At 40.7% G+C, this 17,778-nt stretch overlaps 1 pseudogene; it reads left to right on the top strand.

The window, feature by feature from the left end:
* The first annotated feature begins 16,611 nt into the window (after nucleotides 1–16,611).
* Nucleotides 16,612–16,977, top strand: LOC112316185 (ribosomal protein eL22-like pseudogene; annotated as a pseudogene).
* The last annotated feature ends 801 nt before the right edge of the window (nucleotides 16,978–17,778 follow it).

The raw sequence follows: 17,778 nt of genomic DNA, 5'->3' as shown, positions 1-17,778 counted from the left end.
ATAGAGTGAAAATAGAAAATATATGGGTTGAATCTGAGACAAAAGGTAGCGTTCCCAACAACATTGAATCTATTTCCTATTTTCTTTGGGTAACAAGAAAAACCTGAAAGAAATGATATTTAAAGAAGTGTGAGAAGCATGAATTGCACCCTGCTGCTATTGCTTCATAAGCAGTCTTTCAAAATGTCCTTGAGTCCAAGTCATCCGTTTTGAGCACGCAAAAGACAGGAAGGAGGCTCAATATTAAAAGGTTTACAAAAATGGAAAGAAATTTTTTAATCATCTTCAGGAAAAAAAGGGAATGCATAGAACCACTGTTGTAATTTAAGAGAAATAACTGGGACAAAAGGAAAACAAAGAATTTTTAATACAATAAAATCCAGAAAGTTAAAGATGTCACAAGTGGCGACATGTAGAAAGCTAATTATAACAGGAAGTCACAGAGAGTTAGTAATGGTGTTGAAGTACATGGATTTTTTTAAATTAATAAATTCAACTAAAATGATAGTTGTTTTGCAAAGAGCAGCAGATAGAAGTCAGATTGTAAATGGATGAGGAGAAAATGAAAGAACAAACTAAAAATATATTTAGTGCATTTAGACATGCCTGGTTATATAATCAACTAAGATAAACAAAAAGGAAAGAAAAGAACAGCCAAAAAAAGATGCTGCTGCCACAGCGTATGTAGGATGATTTTAAAGGACTTGGTCGATGAGATTATTGGGGTACGATTAGAGGGTGTGTATAGGAGAGTAGAAACACAGAGGGGCTGATGACGGAGAAAAACAAGTTCACATTTTGAGAACGGACACAGAACTAGAGGAGCGAGAACAAACTTTTTTGTCAATGTAGGTAGTATAAACCTACACTGGTGGCTGATTTGTGTTTCAAAATATGAATCTGATTGTTTCTCTGCATTTCCCTCCCCTATTTCTATCTCATTTGTAAACCCGGGGCCTTTGTTTTCCCCCAGCCCTCAGCAGAGCAGAGACAAACGTCCAGGGCTACTCTCGGCCCAAGGGCGAAGCCCAGACCCTCCTGTGCGCGCTTGAAGAACTGGTGGTTTGCTGAGATGGATGAGACTGCGCCCAGCGCCCAGCGAGAGGCCACAGAAAAGGGAGAATGTAGTAGAAGGAACAAAGAGCTCTTAACATGGGCAGAAGAAAGAGGATTTTTCATTGCAGAGTTCTAATGGAAGGGTTTCCAGAAGATGGGCCATTCTCAAGTGTGGACCACTCATTCCTTAAAAATAAATTTTAAAAATCCTGTGGCCCGTTTGTCATTTAGAGGACCTGTATACACGTAGGCCTGGAAAGAGAGGAAGGGGAGCTTGTATATTCCGGAGGGAATGGGAGTGTGAAGAACCTCACTCCCTAAACCAGAGAGAACAAGACAGAAGCAACTGGAAATTTTCTAAATTGAAGTGGTAGTGGACCCCATACCACTGTTACATATTCTGTTAACAGGCCTATGAGGTGTTAGCGATTTGGAAGTCTGGAGGAAAATAATTAGATGGCCATATAATAGAGTTTAAAGAAGCATCCACCTTTCAGTCTAAAAGCAAAACAACATCATCACCATGCTTTCTTCTCTTTTTAATCTTATCTTTTAGGTATCCAGATAATTGTGTTTAGTATCACAGTACCAGTCACCAAGCAGTCATTGTCATTTCACTCATCAATGATATAATTTAATTAGAAGGTTAGTAAAGATTGAGACCCTTCTAGCCATCATCAATAAAAATTAATGCTTTACACGTATGAATCAAAGTGTGGGACTCCCATTATTCTATTAGTAAAACAGGGCCTCTTTCAAATGAAGGCTCAGTGATTACTCTAACTTCCTATTCACTCATTCATTCATTCATTCACCCATTCACGTATTCTTTCAGTATTAGAATGCACAACTCTTATATGCACCCTTTTAAGTAGCCCTGCAGAGGCATAAAAATATGTGTAAGATACAATCACTGCCTTCTATGGAATTACATGTATTTGAGGAGATAAAATAGTTAGAGGAGGAAGAACTAGCTAGAGTGATCAGGGGAGGTTTCTTGGAGTTAGTGGCATTTGAACTGAACTTTGAAAAATAAAAAAAAAAGAAAAAGAAGAAAGAAAAAAAAACAGAGCAAAAAATGAACTGAGCTTTGAAAGTTGGGAAGATTCCAATAAATGCCGGGGGAAAGATTGTGGATAGAGGAAATCTCACAAAGGCACTGATAAAGTGATCACGATATTGTTAATTATGGATTATTGAGGAATCTGCAAAATTAATATTCTGTCTCTGGTGATGGTCTCTGTAAATCTTCCACTTGCCTGAAGGTGGCAAGCTGGGTTTATTTGAGAAACTTCAGCACCAACATTATTTGAAAGAAAAATGAAACAGTACTACTTTGAAAAAAAAAACTTTCTCCACATTTAACTCATAAAATCAAAAAGTGAAAGAGATTAAAAATTGATGATTATTTAAATACCATACATGATTAGTATTACTTATTTTAAGGAACACAGGTTTTATATTATACATATTTGGCATTTTTAAATATGTTTATTGATTTGAAAGAGAAAGCAAGGAAAGGAGAGAGCAAGATAGAGAAACATCAATTTGTCGTTCTACATATTTATGCACGCATTGGTTGATTCTTGTCTGTACCCTGACCAGGGATTGAACCCTCAACCTTAATATATCAGGACAATGTTCTAACCAACTGAGCTACCCAGCCAGGGCCCAATTTTTCTCTTCTTGATGGTCATAATTTTTTCAACACTGTGACATATGTAATAGGGAGCATTGACCATCCTCCCTCAACAAGAAACTGGAACAATATTTAGGGAAAATATATAAGTATTTCATAACCCCCCAGTTCCCGATGTCTTGCAAGAGAAGACAACTTACTCTTTCAGGATCCGCTCCTAACGGTTCCTTTCATAGTGCAGAAGAATTGCCCGCTCCTAGTGAAGCAAGAGGATGTAGAAAAAGCCTATTCAGAGAGAAAGAAGTCCGGTGCTGAAAGGGGAAAGAGGAGCCTTGAGTGCTCTTCTCTGGAGGAACTTACTAGAAAAAGAAGACACGTTAGATAGCATGAGGAGAAAGCTGAAAGTCAAAAGCGCTCCTGCCCTGCTCCTATTTGACTTGGTGCACCTTCCAACCCAGTGGCGGCTCAGCTGAGACAGGGAGGTGGGTGGAGGGGCTAGTGTGATGCTGCGGCGCTGGCTCCGGTGTGGCCTGCCCGGGGCCCCGGTGAGGGAGCACAGAAACGAGGAAGGCTCTAGTGTAAACTAAGAGGCTACAGTGTGTAGAACAGAGGGCCAAACCACAGACCCAGTGACCATAGATATCAGCACACTCTCCAAGAGCGAGGTCTTTACCTGCCACATCTCAAAGGGGCCCCCAGTGACCACCAACCCACAGAGATGTCATTGTGCCACAGAGACAGATTTGCACCCTGAGACCCCACAGGGATCTGAGGCCCCTCTGCTCCATGCCAGCATGGAGTCATAAATCCCCCGCACAGCCAGACATTACATAGAAGAGAAGCCACGGGAAGGGGAAGAAATGTGAAAGATTTCGCATTTACCCAAAAGAAAATGTATTATTCAAAAGCAACTGTTTATCTAAACTGAAAAAAATGTTGTTAGCTTGAATTGAGAAGCTTTGAGTCTGGGTTGGTTTTTTTTCCCCCCCTCTCCAACTATGGAAGCTTGCAGGGAAAATTAGATCCATCAAACAAAATAAAGAACAATATTTTCTTTGTATAGTGGAATTATAGTACGGGCAAATTTTTGACCTCACTATACAAATTTTCATAGGATTATTTTTCCAGGTTGTTTTTTTCCTGCTGATCTTAATATCTTTCTAAATTCACATGCATTACCCCTTTTGAAATTAACTGTAGTCCTCATTGTATTGACCAAGGAGGCTCCAAATGCAAATACCAGTTTTGTTTATTCCGGAATTGGCAGGTGTAAAGTGTGAGGCAAGGGGCAGTTAGGTGAAGAATAGACTCAGTTCTTTGTAGTCACAAGAAAATACCCCCTCCCCCAGCCATTCTCCCCTTCTTTTTAATTTGCTCCTTTTCGCTGATCTAAATGCACTTACAATTAGAACCACGGAAAGCCACGTGCACCGCGGCCACCGTTCCTCACCACTGCAACCATTCCCCTGGGTGACACAAAACATCTAATAGGCCTGTCCCAGCATCTAATAACAAAGGAAGAACACATGGCAGATCACGATAATGATTTTGTCTTTCTGTAATGATAAAAAAAAAACTTGATTCTGCATAATAATCGCTTTGTTATTCACATTTCCTCATGAATTTTAATGTGCCATCCATTTTCTCATGATTTATCCCACAATTCTGTGTGAACCTTTGCAAAACATTATTCTCTTATCCCTTTCTTTCTTTCAATGATGTAATTATTCTGTTTAACCCAAAAGGCTTTAGGATATTGCTTTTTTTTTTTACCATATTGGTCAAAGAGCTAGTCTAGGTTAAATAACCTAGAAAGCTGTGCGCTTATAATTTCTGCACTTTTTCCTATATGTATGTTATTTAATTTTAAAAACAATTTACTTGTTAATAATTATCTGGAACATCAATCAATTATAAATAACTTTGTGCCTTTTAAAAGAAATCATAATGAGTTGTATTCATGAAGGTACATGATTTTGTTCTGTGTTCTAAAAGGGAAGCATTTGCGATATATATATATATATTTTTTTAATATTTTATTCATTTACCCTCAGAGCGAGGGGAAGAGAGGGAGAAACACGGGGACAGACGTGGATGTGTGAGAGATACAGCCACTGGTTGCCTCTCGTTGCCTCTCGCATAAGCCCCACAGAGAATTGAACCAGCAACCTACGCCCAATCAACTGAGCCACACCGGTCAGGGTCAGGGCAAGAATGCTTTCAAATAGTTCTCTTGATGTCCTAATAGTTTTTTTTTAAGATTTTATTTATTTTTTGAGAGAGGGAAGAGAGGGAGAAAGAGAAGGAGAGAAACATTGAAGTGCGATCAGTTGCCTTTTGCACGCCCCTAACTGGGGCCTCGCCCGCAACCAGGTACGTGCCCTGACCAGGAATCGAACCAGTGATGTTTCTGTTTGCAGGCTGGCACTCAAGCCACTGAGCCACTCCAATGTATTCTCTTCCTATTCCTCTTTTGAAGGCAAAACTTATATTAAAATTCAGTCCCATATTATTTGTAGGTAAATAATCTCAAAATTACATAAAACTGGCTAGATTTTAAGTATTTAAGGACATAAACTGTCTTACTTATCTTTGTATTCCATGCAGTATCTAGCTCAAGGACTTTCAAAGAGAAGGCCCTCAAAACTATTTGTTTAACAAATACAATGTATCTTTTGCAGAAAACAAGTCAGTGGTTGCCAGGTCTGAGGAATGGAAGGATGGAATTGCTGCAAAAGGGGTTAAGGGAACTTTTCAGAGTGATGTTAATATTCTACAATTCAATTGTGGTGGTGCTTACCCACACAGCTGTATATATTTGTCAAAGGTCATACACTGAAAATTGATCCATTTTATTATATGTAAATTATCTCAAGAAAGCTGATTAAAGAAAGGATCTTATGATATCACAGTATCATTATAGGATATAACTAATAACAAATGTTGTTAACAAATAACTAGCACACTCTTTACATAATCAAATAACCTGCTTTTAGATGAACTTCGAAAATTCCTAATTTCTTGAATTTAATAAAATCCAACAATTTATTAAATACTACTACACGTCTGTTCCTATACTAGCTGATTTATGTTCTTTGTATCTTTTTTTTAAAGATTTTATTTATTTATTTTTAGAGACAGGGGAAGGGAGGACGAAAGAGAGGGAGAGAAACATCATGTGAGAAAGAAACATCGATTGGTTGCTTCCCATTCTCATCCTGACCAGGGACCCAACCCGCAACTCAGGTATGTGCCCTCCCCTGGAATCGAACCAGCGACCTTTCCTTTACAGGACGACGTCCAACCTACTGAGCCACACCAGTCAGGGCTGCTCTTTTTAAAATTCCTGTACCAACAAGTACTGTCAAATAAGAATTTTTATTCCTATGTGCTATACACTGAGGCTCAACGAGTTTAGGTAAACTTGTCCAAGATCAGCTTTTCTACTTTTTAAAAATCAGTACATGCAAAAATAGAGCTTCAAAGAGGCTAAACTAAACACACATTTGTGATTTAGGGGAATTTCAAGGAGTCAGATAAGTTTGTCCAAAATCTACCTATGGTGATATAAAATATAAAAATTTAAATTCAGCAAATATTACGTGTGCTTATTCTCTGACAGGCACTGCCCTAGATATTTCAGGGCATGTAATGCTGAAAATATATAGACTTTGCTGTCAAAGTCTATACCATATCACGTGATGCATAAATAAGTAGCAATACCAGGCAAAATGTGGGTCTGGAATACGATTAGAGACAATTTCACATCAAAGAAGGAGGAAGTAGCTTCAACTTCCACTAAGTTGGTTAATTAAAAAAAAAACAAACAAACAAACACAACCAGCCACCAAAAGGAATTTGGAGAGGTTCAGGCTTAGATGATTTTAAGATCACAAAAGAAAAGCAAATACTTTTCTCCTTCCCCCACTCTATTTAGTTGTTCTCAGCTCCAGGCTAATCTAACAGCTTGTGAGTGTGCCTACATAGATGCCAGTCTTCCGAGGGTATCTGTCTGGGCACCTCACATCTTCTCCTGCCTCCGTCCCTCCTGTCTCCTGTTCTGTAGCAGCCAACATGCTCTCTCCAGGGATCTGAACTTTACTTTACCCAGGGTCTGCCTCTGCACCAGATTCCCCGTCCTGTGCTCCTGGGGTTTTGGGACACTTGCCACAGAAGATATGCATGCACTTTTCCCCCTGGTTCCATCTTTGCTTTGGGATCTGGGATTCCATCACAGGCGGGGAAGCCTCTACCTGCCAGAGCCTCCTAACCAAGAAAGCAAATGTGAGGGAGGAAACCTGGACCGACTACCTGCCGTGGCTCTCGACCCTCCACAGACCCTTTTGCAGGCATTTGCTGCCACCTTTTCCCTGTCATGAGAAAAAGAAAATATTCTTTCCCTTGAATATTATTTTTTAAAGAGTAATAAATATGTATTTTAAAACTCCTCTTATTAGCAGTCAAAGAAATGGAAATTAAGTAATTGAGTGATATTTTAACTATTCAATTACCAAGGGCTTTTCAATGATGTTTTGCTGCTGCGGGTATGAAAAGGGAGTTTTGGATTCTCTGCTGGTAACAGCAATCTTTCTGAAAAGCTATTTGGCAGTTTAAATGCAAGGTCTAAAAAAGTTTATATCCCTTTACCCCTTCAGTTTTACTTCTGGGATGTTATTTTATGGAAATAATTGGAAATACATTTTAAAAATAATACAAAAAGATGTTTCTCATCATTATTTCCAACAATACATAATTTAAAACCTTCTAGGTTGCAAAAATAGGAACATAATTAAATATGTTTGATTATGTTCCCATATGATGAAATAAACTAGTATTAAAAATAACATTTCCAAAGAAATTTAGGATTTTAATGGCACAGGTTATAAATATATTATAGATGTATTTTATATATATATAAATATAACATGTATAGGGATAATCAGTGTGCGTGTGTGTGTGTGTGTGTGTGTGTGTGAACATCTGCAGACAGAACCAGCTACCTCACTTGCAGGGCCTTGTGTACAATAAAAATGCAGTACCTCTTGTTCAAAAATTACTAATAATTCCAAGACTGCAATAGTAGAGGCTTGTACCACATGTAGGGCCCTTCTGAACATGAGCCCTGTGTGACTACACAGGTCCCATGCCCTTGAAATTATCCTTGACTATAGAAAAAAGACCGAAAGAATACATCCCAAAATGTCAACAGTGATTACCTTTGGGTTTTGTGATTAATGAAGATTTGTATTTCATGTGTTTTATCAGGGTCACAATAGGCATGTATTACTTTAAAATCAGTGAAAAAATAGTATATCTTTTGAAAAAACCAAATTACACTGAAAGCAGCACTAGCGTGAACTGCGTTATATTTTGGTTTTAAACTCTTTTACATATCCGTTTTGGGTCACTGGGAATAACAGATATTCTTTTTAAAGATTCCATACTATGTTTTAAAATTACTGTAAAGAATGCGGCAAAATATAAAAGTGAAGTCATGGCTTTGCTAAGTCAAAAAAGCAAGCCGAGCGGAACCACAAATAACACATTTCCATCTATTTTTGTCCCATATAGAATTAGCTTTGGTTGGACATTGAACATTTGCTTGAATGTTGCAATGCTAAAAATTGCTTCTCCAGAATCCTTAGACCTACATTCCTATCACTGACAGCCCACGCCAGCAAAGGGAAGGAAGACCTGCAGGCGGCCTATTGCATCTCCAGCACTTACTGGTTGGATGAAGGATTCAGCAATACGTTGTGGTTTTTTTAATTGGAGAAAGGTTGCATCTGGAAGGCAATAAAAGACACCTTGAGTGAGAGAGCATTGAGTTAGAAAACACACAGAGGGTATTTGCAATGCATTCTTTTAGGAGTGACACAGAGAAGCCTTAACAAGTTGAGTCCTTAAAGACTTCTAACTAGTCATTTTGGTGCTAATGGAGCACAAAAGCCAAGGCAAATCACTTAAGCCTTTCAGTGCCCTCAGAGACAATCCGTCTGAGCAGAGAGGCTTGTCCTTGCAGACCCCTTGGGTGCAGGCTCTTCATATTTTGGTGTATTTGCTGCTGTACTACACACTCACTTCACACACACCCCCTTATACAACTTCAAATGGAAAAAAGAATGCAATTATTAATTCGCCATTCCTTCTTCTCTTTTACCTTGTCTTAGTGGTGCCCCCTGAGAAAAGCCTTTCTGCAGAGTGCCCACGGGGGAGGTAGGGATGCACACTGAAGGAGCCGAAAAGGGCCATTTCTCTACTCTAAAACGGAAAGAGACACGAAGGGGAAGATCTTGGGGAGAAAGAGGAGGAGGAGGAGGAGGAGGAGGAGGAGGTGAGAGCATCAAAGACAGGGAGGGAGGTTGAACAGATTTGAGAAAGAGAGAAGAGAAAAACATGAGGCTGACTTTTGAGAAACTTACAGGAGAGAGAAACATTCAAGCAGGTAGGCTGCTAGTGGTGTTACACGACCACCCCTCTGTCTCCCTAGAAACCTTCATTAAGAAATTTTTACTCACCCTGACCCGTGTGGCTCAGTTGGTTGGGTGTCATCCCGCAAAGCAAAAGGTCACAGGCTCGGTCCCAGTGGCAAAGGATTGAGCGTCCTCTCTCTCCGTTTCTCCCTCCCTTCTCTCTCTACAAATAAAGAAATAAACTATTTAAAAAATTATTTCTAAACAATTTTTTAATATTAGAGAAAGTTTATTTGGCAAGTCACAGAGGTAGACATGAGCTGTTAAACAAATGGGCTCAGGAAACAAGACCCAGAGGCAAGAAGAAGGGCCCTTGGAGCTTAGAAGAGAGAAGGAAAGAGGTACTGGGCTTGCGGGGGGAGGTCAGGGGGTCCAGGGCAGGGAGAGGCGCGGGAGTACTACCGAGAGGGAGACGCTGCTCGCCAATACTGTTGCAGTGGGATTTGTTGTCTGGACGTGATGACATTTGAGAGCGGCCTCCCTGGGGAGTCAGAGCGGGCCGGGGAGCTGCAGGTTGTGTTCATGTTCCAGGTCGGAGAGAGGAAAAAGAACTCCTTTCTTTCATGTTAACTTTTTACCAGCATAGGGGAGGGAAAGGCTCTCCTTGACCCTCTTAGGGTCCCTGGCTGCGTCGGAAAACATAACTGACAAAGACAAACTAACAGGAGAAAAGCGTACAATTCTAAAATGCGTTTTATGAGGCGTGACAGCCTGGGTAAAGAGGACCCGAAGAAACAGACCTGAGTGTACTTAACGCAAGGTTTGATGCAGAGGGCAGTCTCGGAGACAGGTGATCAGGTGAGGAGGAGAAGCTAAGTGTAGTAAACCGGGAAACTCAGCAAGGCCTGCTTGTCTGGATTCTTCCCAGGTCCCTTTGTCTTCGGAGATAAGGACGCACCACCCCCAGGAGGGTTTTATGGCCTGTTTCTGGGCAGAGGGGCCAGTGAAGGGCAGAGTAACCTCGCTCCTTCTGCTCTTTTCTCACACTCCTTCAGCTTCAAACATTCAATATGACTAGCTGACACACGCTGGGGTCGCGTGTCCTGAATTCCAACACAAGCAAAGAGGAAATTCACGCGAGTTTTTGTATCTAGTCCATAAACATGCACATGTTTAAATTTTACTTTTTTTCTTAAAGGTTTTATTTTTAGAGAGAGGGGAAGGAAGGGAGAAAGAGAGGGCGAGAAACATCGATGTGTGAGAAATACATCCATCTGTTGCCTCTTGCACACACCCAACTGGGGACCTGGCCCACAACCCAGGCATGTGCTCTGACTGGGCATCAAACCGGCAACCCTTTGATTTGCAGGCTTGCACTCAATCCACTGAGCTACACCAGCCAGGGCTAAATTTTACTTTTGCTAATCATTGCTGGGGATAAGTGCCCGGGGATGCAAACCAGGTCCCTGTCCTACTGGGGCTCACAGCTCATAGCTAGCAGTTTACTTTTAAGGTAAAGACCCAAAACAAATTATGAACAAATATAGCAAATAAAGGTGCTATGTTACTTTTTTGTTAAGGAAAAAAAAAAAAGCAAAACTTTTTAGACAATTTAATTACAAGCACATGGTAGTTTTCTTACAATATGACCACAAGGGAAAGGCTTCTAGCAGGCCAATTCAAAGATTCACTCTTGATAAAAAATATTTTACAGGAAAATTGAAAAGTTAATCTTTTTTGATTGCATGTAAAAGAATATTTGTTTAAGGTCACTTTATGGGGCTGGGGAGAGTGGTGTGGGGGAAATGGAAACAACTGTACTTGAACAACAATGAAAAAATGTGGAAAAAAGGTCATTTTAGTCAGTTAAATGGATGGGTGATCTGCTTTCCCAAAATAAGCCCTAATCCAGTTAAATTTTGGAAAACTCCTTATGCATTTTATTAGGAATGCTAATTTCTTTCCAGTCTAGGTTTGGAACAATCTTCCTCTTGTAGTATATTTTAAAAAGACATTTCAACATGCTTCTTCGTTTCAACTTTTAGCTGTGGATATATTCTATTTTCTCATATCGTCAGTCCCGCTTGCTACAAAACCAATGGCTGAGACGGAGACCTGGGGAGTCCTGGCTTAACAGAACTGGCAGGGCCCACGTCACTGGAGCTCATCCGTAAGTGGAAGGAGTCATGTTGGAGGTCTAAAGAAAGACAAAAAGATCGTCACGGGAGATGACAGGGAAAAGTATTCCATTGGGGGGACACAGCTTGTATGAAGGCTCTGAGACAGTGACTTTGAAGATGGCATTGCCTGAGGAAAGGGATGTAGAAGGCCTCAGTTCAATTCCGAAAGTTGAGAGTTGGGCTCTGATTGGTCCATTCTGAGCCATATGGCTAACCCCATTGGGTAAAGTACTATGAATAATCTGGAAGGAACTAGGATGAGGTGCTAAGACCAGAAGAAGCTAGATAAGAAGAAGGAGGGGGAGGGGGTGGCTCTTCTTCAGATTTCCATAGAAGAAAGACTTTTGTAGAAATTGATTCTCTGAGGTCATCATCCTCTTCTGCACATCAGGGAAGAGTGACTTCCGTGATTAGTGACCCCAGGGCAAGCCTTGGAAAGCAGGGGCACTGCACTGAGCAGAGGCTCACGCCACCGACTCCAGCTGAAACGCTCCGTCCTGCTGGTGACAGCGTTTATGAGGTGGTCCTGACGCCATGCGCTGCTGGCTGAGGCAGTCTTCCTTACAGACCCAGCTCTCTCTAGGGATGGGTTGGAAGGGCTAGATGAGAGAGGAATTAGGGAAGCCCTAATTTAGCCTCAGACTAAAACCACATTACTCCAAACAGTTTACAAGAAAACCCTCCCTAGATCTGCTTTCCAATGGCTTCCAACTGGAAGGGGAGACAGGAGAGATGAGCTCCCAGGCCTCCAGCAGATGGATTTTGGTTAGATATGAGAATATCTTGAGATACTGTTTTATGAGTCAGGGCTGTTAATTATAAAGACAAAAATTCAACTCAAACTAGCTTAAGGGGGAAAAAAGCAGTTTATTTGGCTCACATACTTGGAAGAACAGGAGTGTGTGTTGAATTAAAAGTTTCTGCCTCTCATTTCTCATCTCTACTTGGCTTGGCTTCATTCTCTGACTTCCTATCTTCATTCTCAGTGTCTTCAGCCTTTCTCTTTCTGGTGAGACAGCTCCAGTAGCCCTAGGCCTACATCACAGCATAACTACCCCATTTTTCTCTCCAAACTTGTATATATCAAATCCTAGGGAAGATCTCTGGTTGGCCATGCTTGGTTAGGTCCTAACCTTGGAACCAATCATTAGTTGGAACCATCTGGCCCATGAGAACCCCTCCCCCTTGGTCAGGGGGGTTGGTTCTCATGGGCCAGATGCTGGTCATGGGCCCACCAGCACGGCCAAGGCTGTCAGAGTATTGTGACTCAAAGTCCTATAAACAGGAAGGGTCAGTGCCCCAACACTAAGGATGCTAGAAAGACAAAAACTACAAAATCCAGAATGGTAAGGGAGGTTAAAGGTAAATTATTCTTATAAGTGCAGCACAAAAGAAACGTGAAAATGACTACAATCTAGCTTGGCCTTTCTCTTCCAGCACTCAGTTAAGTTATTCTTCTTAAAGAGTACCTTTTGCACGAAATAAAACTCAGGATACTAAGAAAATGCAGCAGGACACAAAGTAATCTTGTTCTCAGACATGTAGAGAAGGGCAAGAACTGGACAGAAGTGGGTTCCGCCCATGCAGCAGGGAAGGATACAGATAGAGATACAGTTCCTGGAACTAAATTTATCTCCAGAAGGTACGAGTAAGAGACAGGCAACACTCTAAGAAAGCACGGGCCCAACAGTAAGTTGGAAGATCTCAGATGGTTCGCAGTAAATGCTTCTCTGTATAGGTTTCCAAATATTGAGAGTCACCTACGTGCTGTGTATGTGGGCTGAGGTTCTGCTTCATGCCTCCAGTCCCTGTGACACCAACCACAGGGACTGAGAAGAAGGCAGGGCCTCTAGGTATAGAGAAAGTGAGGTTCTCAGCAGGTTTCTAAGTCAGGGATCCAGGCAAAGGGAACAGACAGAGATGTAGTTATGAGATCTGATGACCAGGAAGTATGGTCTTGGAGACAAGACAGAAGCTTCAGTTGTAGGAACAGTGGGTCAGAGCTGGTCTAGCAGTGAGGAGACTTTGTGTGCCGAGTTTTTGGCTGATGGGCAGGAGGCAGGGATGCCTTTCAAAGGCTGAGACTTATTTAAAGGACCAGATAGTTGGTATCTGTGGGGAGAGGGAAGATATAGAAGTTGGGAATCACGCAGGTTCTGACAGAAACAAGGAAAGATTATTCACTAAGCAAGTTGAATAGAATGTGTTTTGATCAGATGACATCCCAGAGTCGTACTGAAGTATGCCAAGGGATATATTTTTTAAAAGGAAGGGTTCACCTCTGATCTGAAGTGCCTATGGCTGGGAGAATATCATGACTAGTGAACTTGGGCACATTTGGGTAAGAATAGTTTGAGATTTATGCTCATCTCCAAGGTGTGCCTCTCTGTGTGAAGCCGTCTGGATAACGACGGAGCTTCAGTTTCAAACTAGAAACTGGGCACCATTTCCTTGCAAATTAAAAATACAAGTGAAGCATTTACATCACTCCTAGAAAACAAGGATATTATACCTCCAGTAATTTGGATAATGCTGTGGGTTGAGTTTTTTTTCTTTTTCTTTATTCTAATTAAGCCATCCATCACCTTGAGGTGACAATTTTCTCAAGGATGCTCTTCTTAAAACCACTGAGTTTTATTTAGTCTCCTATAGAAGGAAAAATGTGGACTCCTAGGGGAAAATCTCATGACAGTGGCCATCCGTTACTTTTGGGGGAGGAGAGGGGTAGAGGAGGCTTCTCCCACGCTTCCTTTGGAAAGCCATTACTCTTCCACGCCACAGGCTTCTGGAGGGCAAGTAATTTACGTGACTTGTGGACCGGGCTGCCAAATCAGACACTCTAGGGCCAGCTATTAACTGCCAGCTATTAGCTGTTAGGACCTTTTCTTTTCCCCACTTTCTCAGTCAATTATTAATCTTGGATTCAGACTTAGGTTCAAGATTCTAAATGGGACTCTAAGAAACCCAGGTGACAAAGTGTGGCTTTGAAGGAGGGATAGTCCCCTTTCTGAATAGTTGCCACGCGGCACTTGGACAATTTGCTACTTCAGAAATGCTCTTGGCCACAGGCGAGCACCCTCTCCAGGGGTGGGGTCAGGGGTGGAAGAAATCTACTGCCCTCCAGTGGCTGTCCTGGTAACTACAATAGCCCATGCAGAGACTTCCTGAAGACTTCGCAGAACAAACACCCCTGGCAGGGCAGGAGGAAGGCAGATTTGCCTGGGAACAAGAGGCAACAAGAGGCAGTAAAATTTCAGATATTAATATGAATGTGACTGAATCAGCACTCTCAACTTGGTGAAAACTGGAGAAATATGAATTACATGCATCCTAAGTTTTCAAGAGAATATACTGCTTTCATAATGAGAGAAGAAAGTATATATAATATATGTATATACATATACACATATATTTTTTAATAGAAAGGGGAAGAGAGGGAGAAAGAGAGGGAGAGACACATCGATGTGAGAGAGAAACATCAATCAGTTGCCTATCCTAGGAGACCAGGGACTGAACCCATAAACTAGGCATGTGCCCTGACCAAGAATGGAACCGTGACCTTTAGCTTTGCAGAACGACGCCCAAACAACTGAGCTACACCTGCTTGGGCAAAAAAGGTATATAAGTTTAACACTGAATAAGAATTTAAACACTTTTGTTGAACTGAGAAAGGACCATGCAACCTAGCAATGCAAAATAATTAAAGATGAGGGGGTTAGAAAAAAATTTAAGATCAAGGGTTATATAAATCAAGGTTAAAACTTGACTTAAGTTGGGAAGGATGTTCAAAAAAGGAACCTTGTGCATTGCTGATGGGAATGGAAAAGGGTGCAGCTGCTGTGGAAAGCTCTATGGCAGTTCCTCAAAAAATTAACACAGAATTACCATATGATCCAGTAATTTCACACTTAGGTATATACCCAAAAGAATCGAAAGCAGGGATTCAAATAGAGAGAATATTTCTACACCCACATTCATAGTAGCATTCTTCACAAGAGCGAAAAAAATAGAAAACAACCTAAATGTCCACCCCCAAATGAATGAATAAACAGAATGTGGTGTATACATACAAAAGAATATTATTCAGCCTCAAAAAGGACACATGCTACAATATGCGTGAACCTTGAAAACATCGTGTCAAGTGAAACAAGCCAGATACGAAGGACATACATGTATGATTCCATTTATATGAGGAGGTACCCAGGAAAGGCAAATTCATAACAACAGAGAATATAAAGGAAGCTACCAGGAGCCACGGGAAATGGGAAATAAGAAGTTGTTGTTTAATGGGTATAAAATTTCTGCCTGGAAGGCTGAACAAGTTTTAAAAATAGATAGTGGTGGTGATTAACAAAACATTGTGAATGTACTTAATACCACTGAATCGGATATTTTAAAATGGTTAAAACAATAAATTTTATGTCATGTATGTTTTACCATGATAAAAAAATTTACCACAAAAAAAATCCAGTAAAATGGATTCATTATTTTATCTTTCAAGAGATAGGAAATGTTTCTTTTGTTTGTTTTTTAAAAATGTTTTTTGGACTTTATTGGCTGGTTTCTATTACACAATGAATATATTTAAAGGGGATTGCTATTGTATACTTTAAAATAAGGTGATAATTTCACGGCCTCAGGAATACATGTTGTGGATTTGTCCTATGGCCAGCTGAAATGAAATTGAAGGCTGAGATTTTTCCATCTGTCCATCTGTCTTTCAGAGAAATAGCATTTGAAAGATTTTCTGCTATTTTTTTTTCCATTTACCAGGTAGTTTTTGGTATAGAGGGTAATTTTAAAGTTATTGTAAGTCAGCTATTCCCAACTAACTTAATAGTTTGGCTTGATTCATGGTTACTATATTCAACTTTGATTGTAATTAGAGAAAATAAAATGATTCTAAATAGAAGTCTAAATAAAAGCTTATTAAAAATTGGTTCTCCAAATCGCCCCAGAGTGGAAAATCCCATTTTATTGCTATTGAAGTCTGAACTTTTTCAAACACAAGGTAAAGGGTGTATTGTAACAGGGGAATCTGTGAAGCTTCCCAGAGAGTTCAAACAGGAGCTCTGAGTGCCGGTACATGGGCCTTGGGCGAGCCCAGCTGTGCCCAGCACGGGGCCTGGAACAGGGTGGGCAGGCAGTAAATATATGCTCCGTGAGTGGAAGATTGAACGTCACTCTCTCTCCCCGAACCTACCCACCTTCTCATCTGGGACAAAGAGGGAGGCAGACAAGATGAGCGGGTCTCAGCTCTGCCTGCCCGTTGGAGTCCCTGGGGAGCTTTTAAAGCTGTGGGTGCTCACGGACCACCTGAAGGATGGCGCCGAAAGTCAGGAAGCCTAGGAAGAGGACCTGGAAGTTTGGTTTGGACCTTACTCATCCAGCAGAAGAAGGAATTTTTGATTCCGCAAATTCTGAACAGCTTCTACAGGAGAAGGTTAAAGTCAGAGGAAAAACTGGGAATCTTGGGAATGCTGTTTACATTGCATGCTTCAAGAATAAAATCACGGTGGTTTCTGAGACACAGTTCTCTGAAAGATATCTGCACTGTCTTACCAAGAAATACCTTCAGAAGAGCAGTCTTCATGCTTGGCTTCGTGTGGTCGCACCTGACAAGGAGACTTACAAGCTCCATCGCTTCCAGATTGGTCAAGATGACGATGGGTATCAGTCTGAGGACTAGGGGAACCCACCCGTTATAGGGCTTTGTTTACTAACAAACAAACGAAGCGTACGAGAGAAACATCTAGTAATGGACTTACAGTTTATCAGTGAATAAACAACATAGCACTCTGTATGTTAAAAAAAAAAAACCAAAAATTTCTGATGCCACAACATGGATGAAGCTTGAAAACATTACGCTAAGTGAACAAAGCCACACACAAAATAGTGTATGATTCCACTTACATTAAACCTTATAAAAACAATGTTGTTTTTTTTTTTAAAGTAGAAGCTAAATCCTCTCTGAGTTTGAACAGAGAAGTTTTCAAGGAGGAGGAGATGGGGTTTCCAGGCTTTGCCAGCTGGTTTCCTGTGAGGCCTGCCTCTCCATCTAGGTTCTCTGGTTTGGATTCCCCTCACTGACAGGACAACATCCGCTCCCAGCAGCCTGGCCAACACCCTTCTACGGAGGACCGAACAAATAAGTCTTTTGTTCCTCTGTAATATACCACCAAGTCTTGTCTAAAAAAAAATTTTAATGAATGAATTTCAGTAAGTAGAAATGGTATAAATATAATCATATATCATAGTATAATAATATATAAATGATATTTAATATCAATATATACATATATAAATACCATGCAAGTATGATATAAATAATACATAAATACAGTATACGTAATATAAATATATAAATCATATAGAGGCCTAGGCAGTCTAAAAAGCATCTCCTAAAATCTAAATTGCCTTACATAGCATTCCAGGATCTTCAAAATCTGGCCCCCAACTTTCTCTCCAGTCTTATCCTTTTCTGTTTCCC

The sequence above is a fragment of the Desmodus rotundus genome, chromosome 9 (genome assembly GCF_022682495.2).
Source record: "Desmodus rotundus isolate HL8 chromosome 9, HLdesRot8A.1, whole genome shotgun sequence".
Lineage (NCBI taxonomy): Eukaryota > Metazoa > Chordata > Mammalia > Chiroptera > Phyllostomidae > Desmodus > Desmodus rotundus.
Note: the sequence above shows the minus strand (reverse complement) of the source record. Positions and strands in the feature narration are given on the sequence as shown.